This window comes from Crocuta crocuta, unplaced genomic scaffold (assembly GCF_008692635.1).
Source record: "Crocuta crocuta isolate KB4526 unplaced genomic scaffold, BGI_CrCroc_1.0 scaffold89, whole genome shotgun sequence".
Taxonomy (NCBI): domain Eukaryota; kingdom Metazoa; phylum Chordata; class Mammalia; order Carnivora; family Hyaenidae; genus Crocuta; species Crocuta crocuta.
In genome coordinates, this window is record NW_027551559.1 from 10,488,891 (window position 1) to 10,495,842 (window position 6,952).

A 6,952-nucleotide genomic window follows, 5' to 3' on the forward strand; every position below is an offset into this window, starting at 1 on the left:
CCCACACGCGCACACACGCGGCCCACACGCGCACCCGGACAGGAGGGACAGGAGGGCTCGGCCTCATCTTTCCAGGATGGTTAGTTTACAAACCGCGGGAACAGCAGCATCCAGGCCCCGGCCGACGTGCTGCCAGAAGCTGAGGTGGTCGCTGGGCCGGCCTCCGGAGGGTCAGCACCTCGGTGAAGGCCTGTCCCCGGGGCCGAGGGAAAGGCTGCCACGCTCCGGTCAGGGGCCCACGCGCTTCCCCACAGAGAGTCCCAGACTGGCTTCCTAGTGTGGCAGCTGCCGGCAGAAAGCAAGCAAAACAGCCTCCTAGGAAAGGGTCATGGAAACTTGGTGCCCCCCCAAGCTCTTCTCGCTGTGCGCTCTGGGGGCCCCGTGGGGCGCTCGCAGGCCCCCGAGGTGGGGTACTCCTCACGAGTTCCGTGGGGTCCCCGCGGCACTCTCCGCGGGCGCTCTGGGGTCCCGGGTTGGCCGCTCCACCTGCGCTCTCGGGCCCTGTCCTCACTGGCCCCGCGCCCCCAACCCTGCGCCGCAGCCAGCGCCGTCCACGCTGCCCTCTTCCTCCGGCACCGATTCATCAAGTCAGACTCCAGCTTGATTCCTGTTCCCGCCTGTCCTGAACGTCAATAGCTAAGCGCATATCCAACCCCGCGGAGGCGATTACACTATCGATTTCCGATGCTCGCCCCGCCTGCATGGGCAGCCGCGGCTCCAGGGTGCCTCTGAGGACAGACGTGTTATTAATGCAAGGTTCAACTTAAGAGTCGGTTTTTAAAACTCTTATTTTTAAAGAAAAGTGCCTATAAAGAAGTGTCTGAGGGTTGAACTAGTTCAGAAATGTCATACTTTAAACAGACATATTTCACGAGTCCGGTGTCATCTCTCCTGAGTAATTCTGTGTTTCCGAAAAGTTTCAATGTCAGGAGCGCCCACTGAGTAGGGAGCAGAGTGTTAGAAACCGCTCCTTAATAAAAATCACTGTGGAAAGTAGAAAATTACACTCTGAAAGCTACTGTGTTTGCTTCCTGTGAGTAGATAATCATAACCAAAATTAGTGTATTTTATCTTCATGTTTCAGTATAATTACACAGAGGAAAAAAGAAAATCAAGATTAAAAGCCCCAGAGCATGTAACTCTACAACTATTAATCCAACCCCACTTTTAATTTCCATATACTCGCAAGAGTTTTTTTATGAAGTTACTAGAATTCTCTATTGAGATCTATTTTTATGTGTATTTAAGCCGTTTCCGTACACAATGGCCTTAAAATAATTAGTAATTTCTCTGTCTTATATTACACTATTCACAAAGTAAACTTCTAAGTGTTCTCACTTTATAAAATAGGAACATTTTACAAAATGCGATGCATTTGCCGCCCTATATCACAAGATTATCGTGCGCTAGCGCGCTCTCATAAAAACAGCTCAAAAGGAGGAAAACATTCTATAAAAGTAAAGTATTAATGCTACCGTTACCACTAATAATAGTGGTAACTAAAATTAGCCACCATCTAATTGCCTGGTTAGAAGTAAAATCCCAGGTGCCGTGCTGTCCGGGGAGGTGGGCGCCCCGCGGTTTCTGTGGACTTTGCAATCCCAGGGTGTCTGGGTTTCTTCTGGGAAGTGGGTGGCTCTCCTCCATCAGCAGCCAGACCGCGGTGCCATGCCCTTACCCGAAGACGGGGGAGGCTGACCACTACCGCCCAGCCGAGCCCTTCTTTTCTGTGCATTGAAGGCTCTGCAAGCTCTTCAGGAAAACATTTCAGTCCATTTGTTTTTTTACTTTAAGTTCTAATTAGTTAACATATTGTGCAACATCGGTTTCAGGAGTAGAATTCAGTGATTCATCACTTCCATATAACACACAGGGCTCATCCGGACAAGTCCCCTCCTTAACGCCCATCACCCGTCTAGCCCACCCCCACCCACCGCGCCCCGGCAACCCTCAGTTTGTTCTCTGTTCCGATCAAAATGTAGTCTGTTTTAGAAATGCACGCGAGTTACTTTCCATTAGCCAGAGATGTTTCTTTTCTTTAGCCAGCGCCTCCATCCCTCCTGGGGATGACTTCCCGCCCTCCGGGGCTCAGCTGAGTCTGAGCGCGTCCGGGCAGGGAGGGCGGCGCTGAAGGCGGTAGCGTCAGGGCACCAGCCGCAAGTGCAGCGCGTGTTTCCTGCAGACAAAGTGTGCGAGGACCCAGGAGGGAACGCCGGCTGTTCTGGAAGTTGAGGGCCAAGCACACCTGCTCCCTGGAGCGACGCCCCAGCAAGAGCAGCGAGGAGCCCCACGCTGCCCGACGGGCGCCCCCCCCTTCCCCCTCCGCCATGGAGCCAGCGCCCCCAGCGGCCTCACAGCTGCTGATGCTGACGCAGCCCCTGGCGGGGGCCCAGGCTCACAGGCCCCGGGAGCTGAGCCCGCACGGACCTCCCGTTCGCGGAGGCAGAAGCCCACCTGGAGCTCACGCAGGAGTAACTGGTGCCCAAAGGGGAGCCTTTGCTCCGACACCAGGCGGGAGCCAAGCAGAGCCCAGCACCCCCGGCGGCGGTGGCGGCTTGTGCCGGAGCCTTCTTCTCCCGCCCGGGCCAGTCTGGGCCCCTGTCTGCCCTGGTCCCCGGCACCGGCACCAGGGGCTTCCTCCACATAGCAGAGGACAGGCTGCTTTTATTGGGATTTCTGTTGTCTCACTGTGTGACCCAGAAGGGCCACTTAAGGAAGCAAAATAAAATTGTGCTGCTCTCGCTTCACCACGGAAAAGACAGCCGGACAGATCGGGCCGGGCACTCGATCCTTACAACCCACCAGGCCCGTGGGGACAAGACACAACGCCCGGTGGGTGTCGCCCTCCTGCTGCCAAGAGGGGAGGTTCCCCAAGGAAGCAGGTCAGCTTTTCCAGGAGGCGGGAGGCAATGGGGGACAAAGTCACGACAGATACACGGGGGCCTAGAGGTGCGTCCCCACCTTGGGCGCTGTGCTCGCACAGGACTGGGTGTCACCTTGTGGTGTCACTTACAACGCCCGAAATACAACTCGGCCATCTGTGCACAGGGACACGCTTTTTGAAACTAGTCAGCTCTCCTTGGATGACGATTTATTGTCATCACCAACACTGGTGACGTCTGAACAGTGTGAGATTCGGATTAGAAGGAACAACTGCATAAATAGCTTGCTTGCTGTATACCAGCCAGTGCTTAAAACTATAACTTTAGAAACCTGATTCCTTTAAAGAGATCTCCGGAGAGATCTGGTCTCTGTAACTGCCGAGGATTCTGCAGGAAGACAGGAAGCCCCGAGCAGAAGGAGGGAACGAAGATGCAGGCCTGGCCGTGCGTGTGTTCGTGCCCCATGTGTCACCATCGACTCAGGTGTGTCACCAGGAACTGAATTCTCTAACTTTTTAGCAGAAGTCTTTCTGCGGGGGGAGGGGTTACACAAGAGCACACTAACAATGCGGACTTTCCGGTAGATTCTTTTATACTCGCTGGAATTGTAGGCAGCCTGCTGGTATCTTCCTCCAGACGCACAACGCCCAGTGCCTGCCAGCCCCGGTCAGGCGGGAACCGAGGAAGAACTTCCTTTTTCCTTCCTCTTTAAGGAACTCACAGGTAAGAGCCCTTCAGCGTTAGGGCCCATTGCCAGGGGCTGCTTGGCAGCATTTTGTGATACGAACCAGCACCCTGCACACGACCCAGCTCCTCCGATGGGAGACGCAGAAAATCCCAGGAGCAAGCAATCAGCGTCCCCTACTCATGGCCGGCCGCGCTGGTGTCTGGCCTTGGCGCCGCTGGAAAACCTGGGCAGCGCGGCTCAGCCTCCCCGCCCCTCCCCCGGTGCCTCCCTGCTGCACCGGCTTTGGCTGGGCTGACAGCGGCCCTAGGTGAGGGGCTGCCTGGGGGCTCCCCGTGAGTGCCCAGCATGCACCCGGGTGGGGAGGGATCCGTCTGGGGCGGCCCTGGGGGAGGGAGCCTCCTGCCGAGCCCTGAAATGGCCAGAGGCTCCGAGCTCCAGGCTCCGCAGGCTCCCGTAAGTACCCGGAGCCTCCATAACAGTGAGGGCCTGGGCTGGAATCACCCCGTGGGTGGGCTGCAGGGGCGCCGCAGGGGCCAGGGTGGGAGGGAGAGTCGGGCTGGCCCTCGTGAGGAGACCCGAAGGAGGTTGGCTGGGTCTGTGTCAGAGAAGAGCAGGGAGTGCGAGCCCGAAAACATAAGGTGCAAGTATCGCGTCCACACCGCCCAAGGGGGTTGGGCTGGAGCAGCGTCCTCGCTCTCGGACCCCAGCCTGGCCACGTCCTCCGAGCCCGAGTCCCCCAGAAGGGCCAGTCGTGGGGCTCAGAACCCCTGTCCCGTCCTCTGCTAACCTCTGGAGGCCTGGGTCCCAGCCAGAGATGGACAGACCGAGTGACCGTGTTCTGGAACTCCGCAGGGAGATGCAGCCGCTGGTGACTCAGTAACTAAGTGTCAGGCCAGTTACATCGACAGGCACGTCACTGCTGTCTCCCCATCTCCATTCCAAATCTGGCCATCAGTTGTCACGAGCATCCTGACCTCCAGCCTCCATCACCCCGGAAACCTCGCCACAGACGCGCTCTCCGTGGCTCCCGCCTCAAAAAGCAGAATTCTCTCTGTGTGGCCATTCTCGTGCCTGCACTGCAGGAGGGCCCGGGTCCGTCATCTGCCCACGCGCCCTCCAGGGAGGCATCCCGACAGACGCGCCAGCTCAGTGCCCAGCGACCTGGGTCCCCCCGCTGGGAAGAGCCGGGCTCAGCACGAGGCAGAGGGAGGGGAGCGGCCACCGGCCTGCGGCGGGTCCAGCTCCTTCCGCACAGGGACGTCCAGGCAACGGTCAGAAAGCAGAATGTTCGCCAAGAGAACTATGTCTTGAGGGTTCAGAGCATTTCTAGACACGGCTCTTCCCCAGTGCTGGTGCTGGCGGCCCCGCAGCTTCGCCCCCGTCTGGGGTGTGGGACGGTGCTTCCAGGGTCCTCCGGAAAGGTCTCCGTTGATGCTTATGACAGCTCAGAAGAATCTCGAGTCCCTGGAGCGCCACCCAGGATGCACGTGGACAAGTCAGCCTCTCGTGAAAGAGCCGATGAAATGACCGGCATGAAAACGCCTGCCTCGCCCTGTTCAGGGCCTGCCGTGTAAGGACAAAGTCCTGAACTCAGGGGTTATCCTGGCTCTTTGGGTCCGGAGGATGAGGCTGGGACTGAGGCCACTGATGCCCCCATTACGCAGGAGGGAAAACAGAGGCACTGAAAATGGTAAGTAAATAGGTCCCTATCAGTAGCCCACGGAATTAGAACTGAGCTGGCACTGTGAGCCGTCGCCCTTGCCATCCCCGGCCGGCGGCTCCGTTCTGGAGAGCAGCACACTCGCCGTCTGCACGGGACTTCGGGGGGCTCTCCCCCAGGAGAAGCAGGCATGGAACACATTTTTAAAGGACTCAAATACAGGCGTGTGCAAGAAGCTTGCTGGTGTGTCCACACGTTAACCAGCCACGAGAGCGCCGTCACCTGGGTGCTGAGCCGCTGACTTATTTATGGGTGCATTAAGGGGTCTGAGAACAAAACAAAGATGGACTCTGCATAAGATTGTTTTTTAAATAAATTCTTTTTTGACCGACTTCATTTCTCTAACCTTACCTCTGTACCTCCAGCTGTTCCCCAGGGGGCGCCAGGGGGCTCAGTCGGTTACACGTCCGACTTCAGCTCAGGTCATGATCTCACGGTTCGTGGGTTCGAGCCCCGCATCGGGCTCTGTGCTGACAGCTCAGAGCCTGGAGCTGCTTCGGATTCTGTGTCTCCCTCTCTCTCTGACCCTGCCCTGCTCACTCTCTGTCTCTCTCAGTCTCTCAAAAATAAATAAACATTGAAACAATTTTTAAAAAGCATGCATTTCCCAAATTATAAAATGTTCTGCATCAGAAAGCTCTCAGGGGGTTCATGAGGACCATCAGCCTTGGGTTTTCGTCATTTGCCTGATGCTAGGTGGGCGGCACACCCCTGCCTGGGGCAGGGGGGTCTCCTGGGCACAAGGCAGAGCAAAGCCAGGCTCTGGGAAGCAGGTCCCTCAGGGCGGGGAGCGGCCTGCAGTCCTCAGCCCCTTGTGCGCCCACCTCCCAGCCCCCCCGCCATCCGGAAAGAGAAAACCAGGAAGACACAGGGGTGGCCTGTTGGGCCCGTTCTCTGCTCGCTGTGGAGGAAGATATTTTGCCACATAAATAATGAATTGGCTGTGTGTTAACGTGGAATTCGTCCTCGGAACGGTTTGTGGAGCACCGGTGTGGCCCCAGGTCACCGCGGCCATCGGCTCCCAAGGAGCCAGGGGTGCAGGGACGCACGAGGCTAAGGGCCTAGGATCTCCCCACGGGCTCCCCCAGTTCTGTGCAGACGTGGCTGGCGGCCAACAAGCAGTCAGGACGTGAAAATGCCCTAGTTAAGTGGTCTCGTCCACGCTTTGTCTCTCTCATGGCTCCGCGACTCCTGGTTTTGTGAGGCTGTTTCGTGGGCCTTTTCCGTCCACGCAGAGAAGGCGGGTTTTCCCTCCTCTTCCTCCTTCCCAGAAGCCACCGCATCCTGTGACTGTGTGCACTCGCCACGCAGCCGGGAGACGCCAGGGAGGCTGGGCCCGNGAGCCAGAGGCCGCCCCGTCCACGTGGGGGGGGGAGGGGGTGCGTCACCGTGAACGCTCTCGTCCTCGCCCAGCGGCCCGGCCAAGAGGGCACTTGACCTTCCTGCAGCCCAGCAGTGACAGCTGTCTGGAAGCCTCCCGCCCCGTCCTGGCCCTGACACAGCCCAGGGCCCGGCTCCAGGGGGGCGGCTGTCCTCGCTCCAGGCCGTCTCCGGAGGGCTGCAGGCATATGGAAAGAATTCCGGAATTCCGGCCACGCTCCAATTTTAGACGCCCCCCTTCTCTCCCGCGTCTGGGAAAACCGCCCTGCGAGAGTTTCCCAC